General features: G+C 50.4%; 1 protein-coding gene across 1 annotated transcript in view; it reads right to left on the bottom strand.

Annotated features, from left to right (window-relative positions):
- MAMLD1 (mastermind like domain containing 1) overlaps positions 1 to 23,816 on the bottom strand; it is a 486,280-nt gene that overhangs the window by 270,086 nt on the left and 192,378 nt on the right. Inside the window, exon 10 of the mRNA XM_074324231.1 lies at positions 1,626 to 1,864. The gene's annotated coding sequence lies outside the window, so the exon portion shown is untranslated. The remainder of the gene's footprint in view (positions 1 to 1,625; positions 1,865 to 23,816) is intronic.

Raw genomic sequence — 23,816 nt, 5'->3', positions numbered from 1 at the left:
GTGGGTTTTCCTTGGCTCGTCCAGATTCTGGTGGTTGCCAGCATTCTTGGCATTCCTTGGCTTGTGGCTGAATCACTCCAATCTCTTACTCCTTCTTCACAAGGCCGTCTCTTCTGCTCTGTGTCTTTCTCCTCTTCTGTCTCTGTAAGGACACTTGTGATTGCATTTAGGCTTCACCAAGACGATCCAGGATGGCTTCATCTGGAGATCCTTAACTTCATTACATCAGCAAAGACCCTTTCCCCACATAATTTCACGTTCATAGGCTCTGGAGGTAGAGCTTGGACATATATTTTTTATAGGCCACTATTCACCCCACTAGACCATCCCCACCACTGGATCACAGGTCCCTAAGTTCCTTGAAATCTGGCTTTCAGGGAGGAAGGACAATTGACAAGACCAACTGCCACTTTCTCTTTTCAGAACGGAAGTAGTTGAGGCCTGAAGGGAGGAGGCTGCCTTGCCTAAAGGTCCCCTGGCAAGGAAGGGACAGACCAGGGACTTGGCACCTGGTCTCTAGGCTCCTACTGCCTGGAGAAGCCGGCTGCTCTCAGGGCCAGGCCTGACTCATTTACACGGCACGGGCATTTGCAAGGGGAGCAAGCCCTCAGGGTTCCTGGGTCCAAGGCAGGGCTGGGCTTTGGGGTAGTGGCTGTATACATCCATCTCAGTGTTACATGAGCAGGCCTTGCTTCTCACAGGCCTCGGCCCCCTCAACTTGAAAAGGAGGGGGCTAGAGTAAGGATCTTGGGGTGGTCTCCCAGCTCAGATGCCTACAGCTGCCCAGGAGACCACAGTGGCCCATTGTTTTCGGTATGGCTGACGATCAGCTGGGTGGGCAGCAGCTCCACGATCCACCAGACTCCAGCTGCTACGGCACCAGGAGCAAACACACTGAAATTCTAACCGGGAGGCCCTTGACTGGCCGGTGACTCGTGGGTCCCTAGGAATGGCCTGCACGCCTCCCAGTCAGCATGGCCTGAGCAGAAAGCCTTTGGCATTTGCAGTCTGGGGCTGCGCTCCACCATCCCCACGGCCCAGGCATGGCTGCAGCCTGAGGCCCCCTTCTCCTACAACAGCTAGTCCCTGGTGGTATGCCTCCCCCAGAAGGAACCGGCTCAACCTGCTCACTCCTGAAGTAACCAATGGTCACGTGACTGAGTTCTTGCGATGTCTGCTTTCCCATGACACCAGAACCTGCATCTCAGTCACTTCTGCCACCCCCATCCCCGTCGTCAAGGAACCTGCTAGCCACATCAGGAGATGCCTTCTCTCCCACTGGGGAAATGGTACTTCTTTTGCCCCCCCACCCCCCACCCCGTGGCCTTTCCTCCTCTACACATGCTCTAGAACCAGCCGAAATATCTGGTTGGTGTCTGGCCAAAGCAGAGCAGAGCGGGGTTGTACACACCACTTCACATCTAGGATCTCACTGGAGCCTCCTAACAGCACATTGAACTTGTTTCTGTTATTGTGCCCATTGAAAAGATGAAAAACAACATCTGAGTCTCACAGGGGTTAAGTAATTTGCCCAAAGTCACAGAGAATGAAAAGTTTAATCAAACAATCTGGTTCCAGAGCCCATGTCTTATACACCACATTGCAGAAGAGAGCAGCACACTCACCTCCCTCGTTCTGAATACTTTGCCTTTGTTGATAGAGCCCATGGTCCTGATTACGTATCTGGCCACACCATTTTGGTACCAACTCATACTGAGTGGCTGACTATTCTCCTTGCCCATCTTCACGTCTTGCTCTATGTGCTCTCTGGACCCTGGTTCAGAGTCCCTCCGTCTCCATCGCCCAGGTCCTCTCCTCCATGCTCCAGCCTGTGCAGATCCTTCCTTCTCCCACTTCCATGCCCCTGCCAGACAACATGATCATTGAAGAGAGAGAAGTTAGAGCACAGCAGGCAGGCAAAGGGCTGGTGCAGAAAGCTGTGAGCTGGCAACCGCTAAATTGAGAGCAATTCTTGGAAATCAGGAAACAACTATTGAGGCCAAATGCATCAAAATTAAATTGGCCTTTGAAACAAACAAGTGCATCTCCGCAGGCATCAAATGTGATTCTGCAAGGTTGTAAGACAAGCTTCAAATGAGATAAAGTCTTCCAGCCCAAGTTGAGCTGGGCCTACGGGGGCAGAGTGTTGGGCATGCCAGGGCAAGCACTATATCATCTGAAAAATGGGGGCAAGAAACATAGCACCTTCAGCACAGTGGTGCCAGGGAGACTTTCTCCCTCTTAAGGATTGTTCCAGCTCGAGGATGTGAGATTCCTGGGGTTGCAGTAGTCCAGAAGTGTAACCCCATTTCCCTATCTGTGAAATAAGATCATTTTTAAGAAGCATGGGCAAATATCCACACCCATTGTGACTCTCCTTGGGGACTGAAAAAAGGCAAAATATGCTCCGTGAGCTTTGAGCATTCACAGCTGCAGCCACATGGCATTTTCCAGTTTTACATTATGGGCACTGGAGCTGAATCCCTGCAATCCAGTACCATTGAACAAATGACCCCTACCCCAGGGATAAACAAGGCTGAACCGCAGGGAAATGGAGAGACTTGGTGTCCGTCCCTGGGAAGTGTACCGATGAGGAAACACCTCCTTCTAATATAATAACCAGCCTGCTACGTGCTAGAGATGTTTTGAGAGTGGGCTCAGGAAGTTCAGAGAACAAAATTGTTTTTACTTAAAACCCTGCGAAGGTGTCCTCGAAGAGGCAGAATAAGTAGCATTTCAATGGCCAGACATCGTGATGAGGACATTTCCCAGGGCAGGGAAAAGCATGGGCCAGGGCATGGAAGGACAAACTTGGATAATGGCGAGTAGCCCATCGGGCTGGAACCCAGGGTCCCAGGCTGGCAGCATAGGCCGAGGTCAGGCTTGGTTCTGCAGGTGATAGGAAGCCATCAGAGGTCCTGATGAAGGGAGGTGGCGGGAGCAGATGTATGCATAGCCTCACATGGCTCTTCTCAGAGTGAGATCCGTGGACCCCCAGAGGTCCCCAAGACCCTTTAGAAGTTGTGCAAGGAGGTCAAAACTCTTTTCACTGTAACACTAAAATGCTTTTGGATTTTTCCACTGAGTTGACGTTGGCACTGCTGGTGGGATCAGGGCAATGGCACCAAATCGTACTAGCCACCACTGGATTCTCCACAACCACGCACTTGTAGTTATAAAACAAAAAGCCAGCTTCACTTAAGAATGTTGTTAGCGACAAAGTCGAGAACCATATGATTTCACTGATATGTGGGATATAAAACTGAAAGCAACAAAAAAACAAGACAAATAAACAAAACTTCATAGACACAGACAACAGTTAGTGGTTGCCAGAGGGTAAGGGGGAGGGGCGTGGTAGAAGAGGATAAAGGGGATCCAATACATGGTGATGGAAGGAGAACTGACTCTGGGTAGTGAACCTATAATGTGAGATACAGATGATGTAATACAGAATTGTACACCTGAAACCTATGTAACTTTACTAACAATTGTCACCCCAATAAATTTAATTTTTTAAAAAAGAACGTTGTTAGCAAAGTAGTAATAATTAACTTTGTTAAATATTGATCCTTGAATACCTGTATTTTAAAAATTCCGTGTGACAAAATGGGAAATCTGCTTAAAGCACTTGTGCTGGAAACCACAGTGCAATGGTTGACTCAAGGCAAAACACTCATGTTATTACGAGTTGTGAACTCAACTGGCTGGTTTTTCATAGAACATCATATTTACTTGCAAGAATGACTAATGTTACTCAGATTTGGGTATTTGGCAGGCATTTTCTTGTAAATGAACGAAGTGAGCCTATTACTTCAAGGAAAACAACTGACAGTATTTTTTGCCAATGATAAAATTTCAGCTTTAAAGCAAAAATTAGAATTTTGCGAAGCTTGGATCCACCATGGTGAGCCTGATAGCTTCCCAATACTTAAAGACTGTTTCCAATGAGACAGGTGGTTATAAGAACAAATGTGATTTTCTTTTTAATGTTATAGAATGAAATGTGTCAATATATGGAAGCTATGCATAAGTCAGGGCGTCCATATTTTCCAAGTGACCGATGCATGATGGTACCAAACGACAAATGGTTAAAACATCCATTCAAAGGATAAAAGAGTTCTGTGGACTTTAATGGAACTGAGTATGGAAAGTTCACTTATACACGTTTCCACACTGCACTTAACCTGTAAGAAACAATCATGGTCAAGTTTTGGTATCACTCCAAAGAAGAATGTCCACAATTATGTGAAAAGTCTATTAAAATATCCCTCCCTCTTCCAATCGCATATGTGAGACTGGATTTCCTTCATATACTTCCACCATAATGAGATATCATAACCGAACAGAGAATTGGATGTGAAACTCTAGCTGCCTTCTAGCAAGCTTGATATTGGGGAAATTTGAAAAAAGTGTAAAACAATGCAACTTTTTTCAACACAAGTTTTTGTTTTGGAAAATATAGTTATTTTCATTAAATATTATTTATGTTTATGTGAAATGAGTTAATTATTTTAATTTCACTATTAATAGATATGCAAATATTTTAACAATTCTGTATCCAATATGGTTAACATGAAGAGCTATAAGTCATGTAAAGAAAAACTCTTTGGGGGTATTCAAAATATTGTTTTTGCTGATTTACTCATTATATTCTGCTTTTTGTTGAGGTAAAATTGAGGTAAAATTCACATGACATAAAATTGATCATTTTAAATCATACAATTCATTGGCACTTAGTACATTTACAATATTGTGCAACTACCACTGCTATCTAGTTCCACAACATTTTCTTCACCCCCAAAGGAAACTCCATACCCATTAAGCAGTCACTCCCCTTTCTCTCTTCCAACCAGTCTCTGGTCACCACTGACCTGCTTTCTGTCTCCGAGGATTTACCCTCAATAAGTTTTAAGAGTACAACAGGGTCTGAAACCCAATAGTTGGAGAATCACTGGCTTTGTGGCTCAAATCCCAGCTCTGCTTTATATTAGCTGTGATACCTTGGTCACTTAACTTCTAGGAGTCTAATTTTTTTGACCCCCAAAATGGATGTAATAGTAGCATATTCATGGCCCTATTGTGAGGCTGAAATGGGAAAATGCACGTAAAGTTCCTGGAGCATAGTAGATACTCAGTAAATGGGAGTTCTTATCAATCCCTGGGAAGAAGCATTGATTCCCTTTCTGTACACTCTGTCTCTAGATGTGACCGGCAATATCTTGAGAACGAGAGACAAGTCTTATTCATCTCATTGCCACTTGCTTCCGAGCTGTGAGACACTGGTGAGTAACTTGACCTCTCTGAGCCTTGCTCTCCTCATCTATAAAATAGAGCTAATCATAATAGCCATCCCAAAGGGGAGTTGTGAGAGTCAATGGAGGAGAGAATGCTTACAACATTCTCAGTACACAGGAGGCGCTCAATGGCACACAGCCATGATGGGGGTTGCAATGATGACAGTGACATGGATGAAAATGCTGCCACTGTGCCTCGTGGCTCTCACGTCTTGTGTGCAGCTGAGGAGTCACCACTATGGCTTGGTCCATCCTCTAGGCTGTCTGGGTGATGGGCCCATAACCCTCTCTTCCTAGGAGATGGTAAGAGCACGGCAGCACCATCTGCCCAGTGCCCTAGGGGGCTTTGCCTTTGCTTGGTGGCTTTCTGTGCACAGGCTAATTGGGCTTTGGAAGAGCAAAGAAGCTTACATTAAGCTTTCCTGCTAGAGCCGTATCGTACCTACAGCCCCAGAGGACATGCCTGTCCTCTAGTTCTGCACCTACCTAGGGTAAAGGGCACTTTGACAACTGGCTGGTGGAAGTTCCAGGACACCTGGAAAGACCCTAGGCACCCAAACTTGAGAGGTGTTTTGACGAGGTCGGACAATTACATTCGTGAACTTGTTGCGACGATGTTGCAAATGTTTTTTGATATCAGAGGGATTCTTCATTATGACTTTGTACCAGCTGGACAAACAGTTCACCAAGTTTACTATTTGGAAGTGCTGAAAACGCTGCGTGAAAAAGTTAGACGACCTGAACTTTTCGCCAACAATTCATGGCTCTTGCATCACGACAATGCACCAGCTCACACGGCACTGTCTCTGAGGGAGTTTTTAGCCAGGAAACAAATAACTGTATTGGAACACCCTCCCTACTCACCTGATCTGGCCCCCAGTGACTTCTTTCTTTACCCAAAGATAAAGAAAATATTGAAAGGAAGACATTTGGATGGCATTCAGGACATCAAGGGTAATACAACAACAGCTCTGATGGCCATTGCAGAGAAAGAGTTGCAAAATTGCTTTGAAGGGTGGACTAGGTGCTGACATCAGTACTTAGCTTCCCAAGGGGAGTCCTTCTAAGGTGACCGTAGTGATATTCAACAATGAGGTATGTAGCACTTTTTCTAAGATGAGTTCACGAACTTAATTGTCTGATCTCGTACACCCGCCTGGTACCTCCCCATGGCTACCCCCACACATCACCTTAATTTATCAAAGGAAAGAGAGTGCTCTGCTACTGGAGTCCATTCCAATGGTTCAGGGCACCTGGGGGTAAATCTGTCTCCACTGCCACTGGCATGTGGATGCAGTCCTGTCAGGCCTACAGCTGTTGGCTCTGAGCCTTGCAGTTATGGGCTGACCCCCATGAAGCTAGAGATGCCATCATTCAGCTACCCTTCACTGCCACATTTACCCCACTTGAAGTCTGAGTTCTTGTCAAAGTCAGTTTGAGAGTGGTAAGCTGAGGAAGGCTGGCCCTCTCAGCCACATCCCCAAAGGGCAGGTAGCGTGGTGGGGTGGAGAGAAGACAAGACTGGGAACCAAGAGACTTGGAGTCAACCCTGCTGAGGACTGGGCCTCAGTTTCCCCCACTTGAAGAAAGAGAAGGTTGGACGAGCTCTGGGTTATTGGAATTTAGGCAGCATTAGTCAGGGAGCAACCACCATTGAATGTTCACCTCCCAGAGCCCTCAAGAAGAGTCTACCTGATTCACTTTGCCATGGAGAGCCTTGTTCTGGTCCCGAGGACCTGAATGAAACAGGCAAGGGACAATTCTACCTGGAGTGGGTGACATAAGTCATCACATAACACAGAGAAAGCCAGCTGCCCTCAATATTCACCCCAGTGGAAAGGGAGTATCTTCCTGCCCCGTATTCGTACACAGATAGGGCACCCATGGGGCAGTGAGCCAACGGCAGGTTGGTATATTTGTTGACGGGGAGTGGTAGCAGGTGAGTGTGGGGAATAGACCTCAGTTAGGGCCTGGAGAAATTTATTGGTAGGTCTTAGGGACCTCTGGAAATTCTTCCTGAGGACACTATGGACATACTGCACGCTCCATATACTGTGGGTTCTGAATGCCTGTGGTTTTCAGCCCCCTAGGGCTCTAATCGGATGATCGTGGCGAGCAGCTACGGCCTGCTCTGCTCTCTGCAGGGTCCTTTCTCTGGAGTCAGAGGTTTACAGCTGACCTGGACAGGGCCACCATTTAGATGGGGGTCTATTCCTCAGGAACAACTCTCCAGGGCTGCCTTAAATCCATTCAGAAAGTAGGCAGGCTGGGAAATCTCTCCAGGGTTCATTCTGACCAGGGCTGGAGCCAATCAGGGAGTCACACGGGATTTTCCCCACCTCCTTCTCACTGTATAAAGACACCCTCTTCAGCCAAGGCGTGCACTCTCAGCTGCCTGGCTCTACAGCCAGCTCTCGTTCCCCTCGTCCCTCTCTCTGGCTCCTGCTTCTTTCCTCTGTCTCCTTCTTGCCAGCCTCCCAGCTCTCTCGGTGCTCCCTGCTCCTCTCAGCTGCCCACTCCCCCACCTGCTGTCCTACCCCTGCACTCTCAGCGGCTTTGGAAGAGCAGCCTCTCTGGTCTGGTCAGACAGAGCTGAGATGCAGGCAGGCTGTGCTACTACTGGCTCGGGTCCTAAGGAGGTGGAGGCCCTGAGCAGGGACTGGGGCTGCGGCACTCAGCTGAGCCCACAGCTGCCTGAGCAGATGTCGCAGCAAAGAGAACAGCTTTGCAGGGTGGAGCTGGAGCTGCAGGGACCAGGCCACCTGAGCAACCTGGGGCAGCAGGTAAGGCAATCGGCCAGAAGGAGCTGGGATCCACAGGTAGCCCCACTGCACAAGACCATGTCTACACAGACTGAGCCTCCATGTGGAGGGGTGGGCTGTGTCTACATGGTACGAGGCTCTGCCAGGAGACGCAGGCTGCATCTGCGTGGAGCTAGGCCCTCCAAGGAGATGCAGATGGTGTCCACCCAGGAGAAGACTCCCCAAAGAAAAGAGTACTGTGTCCTCAAAGGACAAGCCTCTGCAAAGGGATACAGGCTGCGTCTACATGGAGCCATGCCTAGCAGGCAGATGCAGACCGCATCTACACAGAGCCCAGATCTGCCAGGAGGGGCAGACAGAACAAATGCAGAACAGTGCCCACCCCGGAGACACAGACAGCACCAAAGCCAGGGACTGTGGCTCTGCCAGGCGACGCAGACTGCCACTGCATGGACCACAGCTCTGCAGAGCACTGATGGCTGGTCCATCCGGAAACGAGGCAATGCCCGGCGGCGGAGGCTGCAGTACTTGCGCATGCAGCTCTTCAGGGCCTCCCGGGGCTCTCCATGGCGCACAGCTCTGCATGCTGGTGTGGGCTGGGGCAGCACCAAGCGAAGCTTACTAAGGAGGCGCAGACGCGTTCATGCAAGGAGGCTGCGCAAAGAGGCGCAGGTGACATGCACACAGGATGAGCCTCAACAGGCTGAGGCTGGCCACGGCCACCAAGGAGAACGCTCTATTTCCAGGTGCAAAGCATCTCTACAAGGAAGTCCAGCTACATCTGTCCAGGGCGAGACTCCACCAGAGGATGTCAGCTGTGTGGACAGCTGCTCTGCAAGCAGAAAGAAGTTGTGTCTACAGAAGCCAGAACTCTGTGTGGAGACACAGGCAGGGTCTGCACAGAACCAGCCCATGGCTGCCCAGGACAAGGTGGCACGTTCCTCGGATGAGGCCGCATCTACCCAAGACGAGACAGTGCCTGCCCAGGATGAAGTTGCATATGTCCCGAGTAAAGTTGTGCCTGCAGAGAGTGAGGCTATATTTACTCAGCATGAGGCTGCGTCTGCAGAGAACCAGGCAGTGTCTCCACCACACCACACAGCTTCCACAGAAAATGAGGCTTTGCAAGGAACTGCAACCTGGCCCAGCGCAGGCCAAGCTCCTGCCTGCATACATGCACCAGGCGATGTGCTGGGGACACAGCCTGTACGTAGTGTGCACAGCCCCACTGGGGACCGCCACCTGGATCAGCACGGAAGGCCCTGCCGTACCTAATCACAGCCAGTACCTGGACGAGCCAGGGCTGCTGGTGGATATACAGCCTGTGTGTACGTGGAGTGTGGCTCCCAGCTGGATCGGCACGGGGCAATGCATTACAGGTGGACTCTAACTGTTCATTGAGGACCCTGGTCTCTACCTGCCCGCGTTGCCTGTCTCTATGGCCAGCACCTGGTCAGCTCAGAACTAGCCACTGCAAGAGAACACCGGTTGCACTTAACTCAACTGGGGATCGTTGTGGAGACTTGCCCCGTGTCCACAGCAAGTGGAGCTCCTCAAGGAACCGCAGCCCTGCTGAGGGAGGCAGACAGAGCTGCTGCAATGGGCCGCTGGCTGCATCCCCCCGACCCACAGGGTGCAGCTCTTCAGGGAAGTACAGCCTGCGTCAGCGGAGCAGAAGGAGGTTCTGCAACGGCTCACTGGCTGATTCCACCTGAACCAGCGCGCAGGCTCAGCCCATGTCTACTTTGAGCCCAGCCTGCTAAGAAACAACCTGGATCAGTGCAGCCCAACACGCCTCCATGTGGGAGCCCTGGCAGCGCCTCACTATTGTTGAGCACCAAACACAAGCCCAGGACGTGCGTACACGCAGTCCAGCTGGAAGGGCACTGCCGATGTGCACAGACTTGCCCAGGTCTGGACCCCGCCCCCCGCCCCGCTCAGTGTAAGTTTGCTGGACTCCACTCTTCCCTACCACTGCCTGCAGGACTCTCCCGTAGCCCCATTTCAGCCCCTCCCTCTCTGAGTCTCTTGCCTGACCCTAAAGCCACTCTGCAGCTCCTCTCTGCTGGGTTACAGAAGCCTGGCATTCTCAGCTTTGGACAGAGTCCCACACGCATGAGCTGATTCCCTTGTATAAACTGTTCTGCAGGTCTTAATCTGTAAAAAAAAAAAAGTCTTCCTAATAAATCTGACAAAACCACTAGTGTCTGGTTCTGTTTCTTTTTGGTTACGAGATTCTGGGTTCACAGTCGTGTGGGGAGGGGCTGTGTGGGGCCTTAGAACCGAGGGCAGCACTCGGACAGGGGTGGGGGCTGGCAACAGGAGTGTTCCCAGCAGAAGGCACCCATGAAAGAAGGCCTGGGGGGTAGGAAAGCAAGGACTATTTTGAAACAGCAAGTCCCGCATATTTTCTGGAAAGTGGTTGGTTGCTGTCTCTGCTGTCTCCTGGGCTCCCTTAGCACCACGTACTTGTCTCCATCAGCATTTGTCCCCCGGTCCCCGTTCCAGACTCCTCCTCTGCTGGCCGGGGCTGCCCCCTTCCTCCTCCCTTCTCCTCTCACTCCACAGTCCCCAGGAATCCCAGCAGCCCCCAGGACTCCAGTTACTCTCGATAGTAGGGCTGTCAAATGGAAATGTCTGTGACGATGGCAATGCTTCAGATCCGCACAATCCAGTATAGTAGCCACAAGTCACATGTAGCTCACCGAGCTACTGGATATATGGCTACGTGAGTGAAGACCTGAAGTTTTCATTGTAATTCATATTCTTCCTCATTTTAAAGTGGTGGTAAAATGTACATAATATAAACTTTGCCATTTTAGCTATTTCTGTGTATAATTCAATGACATTCATTACGCTCAAAGTGTTGTGCAACCATCACCATCTATTTCCAGAACTTTTTCATCATCCCAAACAGAAACTGTGTACTCAGTATTTGAAAGTTAAAATCAGTTTAAACTTGAACAGTCACATGTGGCTAGTAGCCACCATCTTGGACAACACAAGCCTAGACACCGAGGACCTCCAAATCAGTAACTCTAGCCTAGACCTTCCCTCTGCCTTGAGTCTCAGTCCTGGATACCCAAATGCCTAACGGGCATCTCTACCTGGGTGCTCTGCTGACATGTCAAACTACAAACTTTCTAACATCGAACCCACTGCCATCACCCTCACTTCCCAATATGGCTCCTGCTGGGTTCCCTGTCTTACAAAACGACAGCACCAGCCACCCAACGGCCTGAGGCAGAAACCTGGGACCATCTCAGACGTCTGCCATTTACTTGGCTTCCATGGCCAATGATTTGCAAGCTCTGCACAAGTCTGTCCTCTGGGCTCCATCTCCTCCCTGCCCATTGCTGTTTCTCAGGGCTGGCTCCCTCCTCCACACTGTGTGACCCGGACCCTCCTCTGCCCATCCCGTCAGCGCCACATCCCTGCTTCCTTTCTAAGCCACTGCTGCTGAAGGCTAGCCGGGCTCCCAGCCCTGCCACTCAGCACTGGATGCTTGGCTGCAAGGTCTCACTATTCAGAAGCTATCTGGTGTCCACCCCACCCGCAGTGTGAGGAATCCAGAGGGGTGCTCTCTGTGAAGACCAAGACCTCAGCAAGCTTGGAAAATCAGAACACGGAACAGGAGGTGGCAATCCAGGCTCCTGGGACAGCCCTCCGGGTTAGTCAAGAGGCCGTGGGAGCAGACTTCCAAAAAGGGGGGGTACTGCAGATTGGGACTCAGACCCTGGCTCTGTCGCTGAACAGCTGCCTCAGTTTCTCATCTGTAGCAAGGAAATGATTATCTCCCATCCTTCACTGAGCTGTGAGGAGTACATGAAATAATGCAAGACAAGGGGTCGGCCATTTGTAGGTACCAGGTCAGCTTCCTTAGGGGGCAGAGATGACTGGTCCCACCTCACAGGACACACACATGGATGGGGAGCGCTGTGGCAGCATCTTGGAGATTATTCCAAGAGGCTACAGATTTGCCAACTGGAGTTCAGAGAGGGGCAAATGCCCTCCAGGAAGAGTGGCCGAATGAGGCCACATACAACTCCATTTCTAGAAATGCCTTACCAGGTCCTGGTGTTCCCTGGGGGAATGTCAGCTTGGCTAAAGGGCGAGCCCTCCCAGCAGGGAGGTTTCTGTCTCTGGGCCTTTGTCTCTCCCGATCCTGGGGAGCAGAAAGGGGAAATGTGTGTCTGCTAGCTGTGCCCCCGCTTGCCGGCCCCCAGGGTAGCCCCACGTAGTGGCTACTGAGGGACTGCTCCTTTCTCCCAGGGCCTGGCAGTCATGAAGTCATTCAAAAGGAGTGAAACTTTTCCCTGGAAAGGAATAAAGACACTATGGGTTTGAGAAAGTGAGTCATCAGCTCTAAATGTCTAGCTGAACCTTCTGGTAGCAAGGACAGATTTTGTGGTATTTTTTTCTTTTATTCTGTCGGTTCATTCTGCCTGCAGTCAGCATACAGAGTATCTCTTCTGCCGCCTTTGGTGACAATTCAGCTATTCCTAAGACCAGCTCCCCAGGGGGACTGCCCTCCCCTTCGCTGACTTCAGGACAGGATACACAATAGGCCCCCAGAGGGTGGTACCGGGCCCTCCTTCCTGGAGAAGGGAACAGAAACAACTCCAAGGACCTCTGTTTTGAAGACCTGGCCTGGGCAACAGGGAGCAGTGATCAGAAGCTGCACCTTTGGCCTGGCCTCCTGTTTTGCTCTGAGCTCCTGGGACCACAAGCTGGGACTCTCTCCAAGAGAAGGCCTGGGGCCTGGCAAGGTAGTTCTGAAAATGGAGTTGTATGTCGCCTTATTTGGCCACTAACCAGGGGGTCGTGTAGCCAGGGAGCAGGGGAGAGATGACTAGTGAACAAGCCCTAAACACGGACTCCCACATTAGCCGAGGTGATGGAAGCTGGAGCCACAGAGGCCCGTTTCTAATCACACATGTCACAGAGGAGAGAATTTCTCATCATGGGAAAGGGTTCAAGCCAAGACTGGACCACCATGTGAATGCCAGGGAATGCCTGCCAAGGGTGGGAGGCTGAAGGCAAAGTGGTGAGGGGCTGTCTTCCCTGGGATGCTGCCATTGCTTGGCTCCTGGGCCAGAGCCAGCTCAGTGGCCAACTGCCATTTTTTTGGGCTTTGCAGCTCCCAGTATGAGTCTGGGTTTCCATGGATGTCCGCAAGCCACCTTGCCCCAGGTCCATCCAGTGGCCTCTCAGGGCTCCATGTGGAGGTTGTGGCTCTATCTGATCCAGTCCAGGAGTGGGAGTGGCAGGATCCATCCTAGGCTCCCCGACAAGGTGGTCTGGGCATACCTTGTAATAAGAACCAGAACAGACTCCAAAGGGCTCCACACGCTTGGGGCAGCCTTGGGGTTCCCAGCCACAGTGGAAGCTTTGGACATCATGGCGTTGCAGATGTCAGATTTGTCTGGGGCCTGTGCCCTACTGGGGACATGCTGGTGACAACATGGGCAACCAGACACACAACCACCACCTGTCACTGGTGGAAGCAACGTGCTAAAGTGGACAGAGTATGCAGGTAACCTTGAGTTTGAATCCCAACTCCTCTACTTTCTGAAAGTGGAGCGATGGATAAAGTCACTTCACTTCTCTGAGCCTCAGTTTCCTTATCTGTAAGATGGCAAGATTAAACCACAATCTTCAAGTCTGTAGTTTAGTTAATAGTATTATATCAATTTGATTACCTGCTTTTGATAATTTTACCAAAGTTATGGAAGATGTTAGCATGAGGGCAGCTGGGCAAGGGGTATACAGGAACTCCCTGTGCTACTTTTTCAAGTTGTCTAAAATGATGTGCAATTTGAATGTATTTATTGATTTGCATTAATTTTAAATTATTTTTAAATTTTAAACCTCCCAACCCTTAGGGATATTGTCAGGACTGTAGATGAGTTCTGGGCACACCGTAGGTTATCAATGAACAAACAATACCAGTTACTAGTGCCTGCCTTTGCTGTGAGGTGACTTGCTACCTTCAGAAACACTACAGAGAAAGCCCCTAAGATGCACGTCCTTCCTGGGTGATCCCATCAAAAGTACCAAGTGAGCAGGGAGGAAACGATACAGTGTTCAGTGCAAGATCCTTGCTAGGTTTGGGTTGCAGTTGAAACAGTTGACGCCAGAAACAGCCTAGGCAAAGAGAGATGGGTGTTCGTGGGGAGTCTCCTTCAGGTGGGGGGCTTGCTGGGAGTGGTCTGGCCTGCTCTCTTCTTGGGCAGGTAGGCGGTGGGCCAGGTCTGGAGTACAAGATCTACATCTTGGCAAGACCTCATCTCTTGAACATTCATAGTCAACAGACTCTTAGCCTTTTCTTTCTTAACAGAACCACTTTATCATACGGCTCCCAGGACCCGAAAGGATATTTGCTCTTTAACCAAGATGCTTTGCTTTTAAAAGTCCCATTGTGGATTCAGGGCCCTTAAACTAGGAGAAGACTGCCTGGGTCTAGACGTGAGCCTCCCAATCTAGAAAGAATTCAGTGGGCTGGAAGGCATTCAGGGCAACGGAAGACTTGGGACTATAAGCCCCTAAATAGCAGGGGTTACCGTGTTTAGAAAGCACAGGCCCAGGGCTGTCCCCACCCCCTCATATTCATTCAGCGCTACTATCCTAGAGATAATGCAAAATATGACAGGAGCTCCAGCAAGAGGACCCAAGCCCAGGTCCTGAAAGGGGCTGACAAAGCCCTGCCAGAGCTGGCCCTGCCCTGTCACCACACCAAGCCTCTGCGGCCCCAGACACACTAACCTGACTGTTTTCCACCCTCCCAGTCCCATTCAACTCTTGCCAACCCCACCCCATCCTTCCCGAACACAGGCACACACAGCGTCCAGTTCTGACAAAGTGCCACTTCTTCCAGGCACCCTTCGAAGTCACCTGCCTCAGGCCGAATGCGCCAGCCCTTTCTGGAGGCCCCTGTCTCATCCCAGCACTCAGCACGATAGACTAAGATTATTTTAAGGCCTGCCCACCCATGGATGGTGTGTTCCTTGAGGATAAAGCCCAGACCTCGGCCCCCAGCTCCTGGCACAGGCTGGGGCACAGGAAATGGTGCTGAAAGGGATGACGGAGCCAGTGAGTGAGCCCCGGAGTGTTGGGCCCCACCCACTGCAGAAGCCCAGTTCAGGAGTTCTCTCCGGGCCACCTTTCATTTGTCGCATTTATAGGCGAGGATTCAGAAGTGAAATGAGACAGATTTCTATGCATGGCATGACTAATGCAGGGGCTTTTACTGTCGATTACAAAAATAGCCCGAATGTGTGCATGTCCCCTGGGGATATATGACATCATGCTGGCTGGTGAGGAGCCTGCTGATTTTTTTCTGGTGGGGGAGTCACATTGTTATTACCTATTCTGACTACGCAGAGGAAAGGGTCCTTGGTGACAAGCCAGCCTGCATCATCCTATCCTATCTGCCTGGGGCCCGGGGGCTGCAGGCTCTACTGGCAAGGAGCGAGCACTCACTCCCCTGCCATCCACCCCAGTCTTGGGGCCTCTGTGGCAGGAGGGTGGCCTCTCCTTCCCAGGAGCCATGCTATGCTGGTCCTGGGCCCGGTGGTACTCCCCATATGTCCCCTTCCAGGGCAGAAGGGAAGATGCTCTCCTTGGGGGCCCTCTGAGCAGCCTGGAGCTCAGGTACCTTCGCATAAGGCATCGTCTAGCCACTCTGCATGCCACTGCAAAGACAGGGCAGTCTCAGAGAGTGTCACCAAACGCCAGGTCCAGCGTCACTGCAAAATCCATAGTCACGTGGTTGGGTCTCTGCTTTGAAAGAAACTTGGTTGTGACAGGGCAAGGCTGCTCTATTTTCCTCCTTTAACAGAGGGCTTAAAAAGTGCATGTGCTGTCACTTCCAGTAGAGCTGGCCACACTGAACATATTTTCCCAGAAAAATCAATCCCCAGGAGCTATCCCCAAGGTGAAAGGGAGGCACCAGACTAAACAATCTTTGTGGGAAAGACAGGAAATGAGCTTGCTGCACCGGGGCTGCTGGCAGTACGCACACACAGTGGGACCGCACACACAGTGGGACCACACACACAGTGGGACCAGGGAGCTCGTCTCTGAGGTGAAGCCCTGGCCCCCAGTGTGGCCAAGGGTCACCCTGGTGCTGGATAACACTAACTCACCTTTCAGTGTCTCCTCCCTGTTCACGTCCTGTCTTTCTGGGCTGCCTTGTGTCACCAAGGATGAAATGGGGACAAGCTCTAGGAGAAAACGCCTGCAGCATGACTCCTTCCCATTTGGAGCCTGTAACTACTCCAGGGGTAAAGTCACTTCACTTTTCTGAGCCTCAGTTGTCTCATCTGTAAAATGGCCAAATAAAACCACAATCCTCAGGTCTGTAGTTTAGTTAAAAGTATTGTATCAATGTTGATTACCCGATTTTGATAACTGGACCAAGGTTACACCCCCAAACTCAGCCTCGTCCCCACAGGCTGGGTGACCCAATCTGGCGTCTGCTCTGTGAAGTGGAGATGCAGCTCCTAGTCAGACCGCCCCATGGCCGCCCCCAGAAGAACGGGTACCCAGGGCTCTCCTAGGTCCTCAGTGGTCAGTTGTGGCAATGGCAGCCCTGAAAGAGCCCTCAGAGATCGGCTACTCCAATAGTCCCATTTTACAAAAAAGGAAACTGAGGTCCAGAGAAGGAAGAGATTGGGCTGAGGTGCCCAGAGTCAGGAAACTACTTCCTTTCATCTCTCTTTTTTTCAAATTAAGCTTTTTGTTTGGAGGTAAAAGTAGATTTACAGCAGTTGAAACAAATAACACAGAGACGCCGTGTACTCTTCGCTCCTCGTGAGACGTATCTCATTCTGAAAGTGAGTCTGAGATGGGGGTAGAGAGTGTGTATGTGCTCATATAGACAGGATGGAACGAGGGAAATAGAAAAGGCTATTGTTCATTCAAAGCCAGGCTTGATAGGCTTTATCTCAAGCTGAAACCGCAAAAAGACTCCTTTCTTTCTCTTTCTGCAGTATCTGAGACTACTGATACAGTTCGTTCTGAGCTGCCCGTTCTGCCCATTTACCCTTTTGGTTCCTCCCAGACCTTCCCCCATCTCCCATGCCACCTCCTGCTCCTGTCTCACTGTCCTTCATGTGAAGCATGGCAGGTCCCATAAACGGAAACCGTTAGACAACTCAGCATCCACTGTGCATCACAGACCTGCCACAGCCCCTGAACAGGCAGCCGTTCAGCCCGCGGGGCCAGAGGGTTCCACCTGGCTGGAACACGTGCGTTATGACTCACCGGCTTTCCCCAGAAACACCACTGCTCTCCAGTACTCCTCTCTCTCGGCTGTCAGGCCTCAACGGTCAACTCTCATTTTTATTTCCTCTCAAATTCCTAAACACCAGTGAGTGATGTGAGTTCATCTTGACAGATAACAGCACTCAAGAGACATTTTTGGCTTCCAACAAAAAAGCTGTGGCCCTCTTTTCCTTGGGGTAGACAGGTGGAGTCCTTTGATAGCCTCTGGAGTCATGATCGGATTTTGATTTGGTTTTCAGTCGTGGGCAGTCCATACCTAGATATGCTAGGGCCTTACCACAAAAGAGAGTTTCTTAGAAGCATGAGAGGAGGGTAGGCTGCTTTGGACCTGGAAAGAGAAGGGCAGCTTGGGCCAGGGCCGGGCAGAGAGAAGGAGAGGCTGCCACTAAGCAGTCTCCAGTGGGCCATGGGGAGTACGTGACATCATGAAAGAGGAGGATGGGCCCACGGGCTCACCATACATCACAGAGGGCTGCAGAAGGGGCATCTGGCTGTGGACTGCAGCCTCTAGGCTGTGAGGGCCATGCAATGATTTGAGCAAGGGCGTAACAGAGTCCGACTTGTGTTGGAACAATACAGACAGTGAAAAATCAGGAAGAGGTTCAAATGGCTCATTTTGCCAGGCCAATTGGGGAGAAGCCCTGGGAATTCATAGCCCTGCAAAACTCCCGGGGAAGAGGAGCCAAGTGGAACCCGCTTTGGTGGCTACCTGCTCAGCCTAGGAGGATGCTGGCACAGCCGAGCTGCCTTTGGCAGAGAAGTGGTACCAGTGATCTGAGGGTGAACCAGCCTCTCGCACCTCCTGAGCATGAAGGAGAGTGTCCTGCAGCTCTCACTTCCACTGCACGGTTCCTCTTTTGAAATTCAGGATCTAGCAAAGTCTTTGCAAGCGACCCACACCAAAGGGGACCACAAGCATATGGCTCCTACATTGGGGTTGGGCTGGAGAATCCACCTTGGGAGGAAGTAACTGTGGGGCCCCATTACTTGGATGCACAGGGATAGGTAGAGGCAGAGTGGGATCCCAGCATATTGGGCCCTGGCACTGGAGAGACACCAGCACACCGACACCAGGCACCCAATGTCAGACAGTCAGGGGAGCAAGGAGCGAGTTCGAGAATTGGGTCCAGGACCGCACTCTGCCCCCCTTCCTGCCCCATCTCCCATTGGAAGCTCTCTGCCAGTGTTTAGCACCAAAACCTCTGCCTTCTGGGTTCTGACTTCCTGAGTGGCAGGCTGATGGTCTGCCCCCGGGCCTCATGACTAAGAAGCCCATCTGACAGCAAGATGTCCTGTGTGCAAGGGACCTAGGAGGGTGTAAGAGCCTGCTCAAGTGTGCAGGCAGCAAGCGGCCTGTAGATGGGACTGGAAAGGCCTCAGCTTCTGTGGTGGGGACGACTGGGGCCAGGGAAACTGGCAGTGCTTCAGGCTCTAGAAGACACCGCGGATGAATCCCGAAGGTCTTTAACCTCATTTCTTTCCATAAAAAGGCTAACTTTTTAGAAATAAGCACTCCTCCCAGGCACTCTCATTGGGCAGCTAAAGACAGGCCCTTCTGGGGATGTGTGTTTCCCTGCACACTCCTGTCTGGGTGGAGGGTATTTGCAGGCCAGCATCGGACTCCTGAAGCGAGCCTGCTGGTATCCTCAAGAGGCTTGGCATGAATGCCGAGATGGCACAAACTCTTACTCTCTGGTAGCAACACATGCTTATGGGCTGGAAGAGCCAAAACTTTTGACAGGTCTCTGGGGAATGGGCCTTACACACATCTAGAATGTTCTAGTTGGCGCCAAGCTATTTTGTGATTTTTGTCTCATGATCAAATCATGCAGCCAAAAATAAAAACAGCATGCCAACTTCTAACAGGAGTATCACTTCACCCCGGTAACAAATATGATCATTTCAGAAGTATGACAAATAACACATTTATGTTTCTGTTTTTTGGATATTCCACAAGACACACACAGACTGACAGCTTGTCAGAGAGGGAAGAGGGACCTCGAGGCTGACCTCTACACTTTGGGGATGGGGAAGCTGAGTCCCAGAATAAACAAAAATATAGGCAGTATCCTTTGAATTAGGATCATACCTTATTCACAAAACCTCTCACCATCTGAGGAAATGTCACTTGCCCCGTGAGAAGCAGGACGTGCAGTGGGTAAGAGCAGCTAATCAGGAACCAGACTCCTTGAGTCGGAAACTTACTCATTGTGTGAGCTGGGGCGAGTCTCTTAATCTCCCTGAGCCTCAGTTTCCTCTTCTCCACAATGAGGATGATAATAGAAACTATCTCTTAGGGTTGTTGTGAGTTCAATGAAATAACATGTATACCACGTTTAGAACAGTGCCTGGCATACACTACAAACTATAAAAGTATTGACTATTACTTTTTAAAAATCTTATCAGGATCCACAAGGTCCTCCTGAAATGGGAAGAGCAAGATCATTAGTCTCTTTGATAGATCAGAAAATTGAGGCTTGGGGAGATGTAGGGATTTTCTTGATTTGATATAGTTAGTCAGTGGTAGAGCCGGGAATCAATCCCAGACCTTTAGATTCTATGTCCGGGGCCTTTTCCATCAGACTGACCACATGCTGTGAAGATGCTTCCTGCTTGCTCACCTACCTCACTTATAAATAAAGTCAGTGAACCCCCCCCTTTTTTGCCCAAGTTGTAGTAAGAAAAACACCATTTTATACATACTTCTCTAAAGATCTGAGGTGGCTTACAATGAAAACACAGAATAAAGAGGGCAGTGGAACTAAACCTTTGAGATAGAAGTCATCAATGTTTAGAGAAAGGAGAGAGGTCATTTCGCTGAGACCCACAGGTGAGATCACTGAGATGGAAATATGCTCGGCTCTGAGCTTCTTGGCAGCCAGCGCACAGGAACAATGGGGCCAGATTCTGACCAGCGTTGTCAATAGGAAAGTTTCTGGCTCAAGAAGTGACCAAGGATGGCACGAGATGGGGAGATGTTGCCGCATCATTGCTAAGCCTGCTCGGAGGAAAGGGAGCCCCGTGCAGAGGTCAAGGAGCTGGAAAGTTCTCCTTCAGGACACGATCAGGCCATAGCAACACAGAGAAGGGGGTTATTGGCGTCAGTAGGGAACAGAACAGAGTTAGTTCAAAGAATGCCAGGAGCTCTGTCCTGGTCCAGGCAGGCAGGTGTGCAGGGCTATAAGGCTACAAGGCTATAAGGCTTGACCGTTCTCTGGCTCTTCACATGCCTCTTCTCTCAGCCGCCTGCCCCCTGGATGGAGCCCAAACTTTGTTTCACCTGTCCCAGGGCTAAGACCCTGGGGATGAGGAAACACTAAAGAGTTGGGAGAGTGGAGAGGCCCCAATGACTTGGAAAGCAGCCACGTGGGTACCCTTTAAAGACAGTGTTTCATCAAAGCACACAATACTGTTATGGGTTGAATTGTATCCCTCCCCCACATATTCATATGTTGAAGTCTTGACATCCCATACCTCAGAATGTGACCTTATTTGGACATGGGGTTGTTGTAGATGGAATTAGACAAATTAAGATGAGGTCACAGTGGAGTAGAATGGGTCCCAAATCCAATACGACTGGCGTCCTTAGCAACAGAGGAAATTTGGATACAGACACGCACACAGGGAGAAGACGGCCCCGTGAAGATGAAGGCAGAGATGGAGGGGATGCTTCCCCAAGCAGGAACGCCAAAGATGGCCAGTAAAACAGCAGAAACAAGGGGGGTGGCATGGAGCAGATTCTCTCTCACGGCCTCAGAAGGAACCAACCCTGCCCACAACTGATTTTGGACTTCTGGTCTCCAGAACTGGGAGACAATACATTTCTGTTGTTTAAGCCCCCCCCCGTTTGTGGTACTTTGTTACGGCAGCCCCAGAGAACTCATACATTTGTGTGCACGCTCACACATGTGCACACACATCCACGCACATATCTCCCACCCAGCCTATAGGTACAAATTCCCCTTTTGAGGCTTGCAACACAGGAGATGTATTCTTGGAGAAGCAGGGCACAGCAGGGTCTGTGTGTACAAAACATTAGCTGGATTTCAATCCACTTTCCCTTTATATTTTATGTTAATGAAGACGCATAATAGAAACAAACTCCTACCCTTCTATCAAATGCTCTCTAGACTCCAAAGCACTTCCACATTCACACTATTGCTTAAGCCCCTATCCAGTGGTGGACACTACTATCCAGCGTTTGCAGATGAATAAAAGGACGACGCTGAAAGGTGGAAGGCTACGTGACTGGAAAGAGAGGGGCAGAGTGCGGTTGCCTTTCTGCCTGCCCAGCAGGTGAACATTCCTGCGCCCTGATGGGAATGCGGAGGTAATAGGCACTAGCTGGGAGATGGAAAGACTCATTGTGGAAGAAAAAACCCACTTGACTTCTTAGCACTTGTCCCTTAGTGTCCTCCCAGCCAGCAGGATGGCATTCGGCCTACTTCAGTTGTGACCGTTTCTGTCTCTTTGGCTCTTTATGACCGCACCTTTCTTTCCACTGGCTCCTATTGTCTTCCTAACTTAATCCCGGGACAATCCTCCCTCCCACTGGGACAGCACTTCACAGGAATCAAAGCGCTTCGTGTTCTTTATTTCATTTTCAACTCACAGAGTTCTAAGGAGGGAGGCAGGGCAGGGGCTATTTCTCCTTTCCATTGAAGCCAAGACAGGAGCAGTGATTTGCTCATCCTTAGTGAGGCAGTTGGGGCTAAAATTCCAGGCTTTAAGTCCAGTGTTATTTTTATAACAATGAGTTTTGATGATTAAGTACCTTCCACGAGCCAGGCACTGCCCTAGGTGCTTGCTGAACACTCTCCCTGAACCCTTCCATTTTCCAGATGAAGAGACAGACACTGACTTAAGGGAGGCAACCTGCCCAAAGCCAGAAGGCAAGTAAGTGGTGAAGCCGGGATGCAACTGCAGGTCTGGCTGAGTCTGTAGCCTGGCTTGACACTCACCCAATGCTGTCCCCCCTGACTCACCTCCAGAGGTGAAGACTTGCACAAGTGGCCAGGCTGACAAGTTGTTCCCAGCCCAGCCCAGCCCAGCAGATGCTTGTAAGGAATGGCCCCAAATGTCCATCACCCAGCTGATAGGCCAGTAATCCATGCAGAAGTCCCCTGGCTCAGGGCCCAGCTCCTGTGAGGGCTACTGACAGCCAGTCTCATTCCCTCTTCGTAACTGCTGAAATCCAAGTGCCAGCTCTCTTGGGGCCTGGTGAACAGCAAGCACCCAGGAGTGCTCCAGTCACAGCTTCTCTCTTGCCCGGAGCTGGCCTGCAGCCCAGCCGGCATAAACCATTACCCAGTTCAGGTGACAGGAACCCTTGCAAGTGAATCATCCTTGGAACTTTTCTGGGCTCGACGTAAGAGGGTACACGGAAGCAGCAGTCACTCTGGCCTAGGATACCTCCCTCTACTGAGGGGAAGGGGGCGCTCAGTGGCCCCATCTGCTGGAGTTGGTGGCATAGCTCACCCACCTGTAGCACAAGACTTTATTGAGCCCTAAAGGATAGTTAAAGGGAAAAAAGAAAAATCTTCCTCGAGATAAATAAATCATTTCCTCTAAGAACTGTAAGCTCTAGAGATTTGCAAGGGAACAGCACGGATGCTAAAGTAACATGCTGGGGAAGAAGGCAGGTGCCAGGCTAAATAAAGAAATGTGAGTACATACACACAGAACACGCTCCTTCATTTCCACAGGGAGATACACATGTATATTAATGAGGATGTTGGATGCCAAGAAATCAAATAATGACATAAACATCACAGTAAACACCAAAGCCCCAGAGTTGGCTGCAATCACTTACTACGGAACGGGCAGAGGACTTTGACTGTCAGCCTTGCTCTGCAGCTCTCCAAAACTTCACAAAAGACAACTGTTCTGCTCGTAGGACTAGTACTTGATGCTCTATAAGTAGGAGAAGCGTCTGGCTTCAGCCCTTGATACTGGAGACAAGCCCTCGGAAAGCACTGCATGTGCTGAAGGCAGAAGAGCAAGGATGTGGGCTGGGATTCAGATGATGGGTGAGGAGCTCTGTATTAAGACTCGAGGCAAGCTGGCCTCCGAATCCCAGGGGATGCACATACCTTGAGATGTGCTAGGAGACATGGTGGGGAGAGGGAACCTAAAGAGGACAGCCTCTTTGCATGCTCCCCACACACAAGAGGGAAGATCCTTAGTGCCTGGCATGGGAGGCATGGATGTGAGTGGCTGCTCCCAGGTGGCCTATGGCCACACAATCCTGACTTGGGCTTGTGGTGGAGATCTACCTCTTTTTGGCTTCCCAGCATTTCACTCCCTGCCCAAGTCTGAAGGAGCTAAAAGCATCAGTTACTCTCCTAGCTTCCTTTTGAGGCGAGGACACAGTATCTGACTGAGGCTTAGGCCATTAAATTTTCGGTTGGTGCTAATGATGAAGATAAGTAGAGAATCAGCCACAGCGTCCCATTTCCGGGAGCAGTCATGC

The sequence above is a fragment of the Rhinolophus sinicus genome, chromosome X (genome assembly GCF_036562045.2).
Source record: "Rhinolophus sinicus isolate RSC01 chromosome X, ASM3656204v1, whole genome shotgun sequence".
NCBI lineage: Eukaryota > Metazoa > Chordata > Mammalia > Chiroptera > Rhinolophidae > Rhinolophus > Rhinolophus sinicus.
The sequence above is the reverse complement of the archived record's forward strand: the minus strand, read 5'-3'. Positions and strand labels throughout refer to the sequence as shown.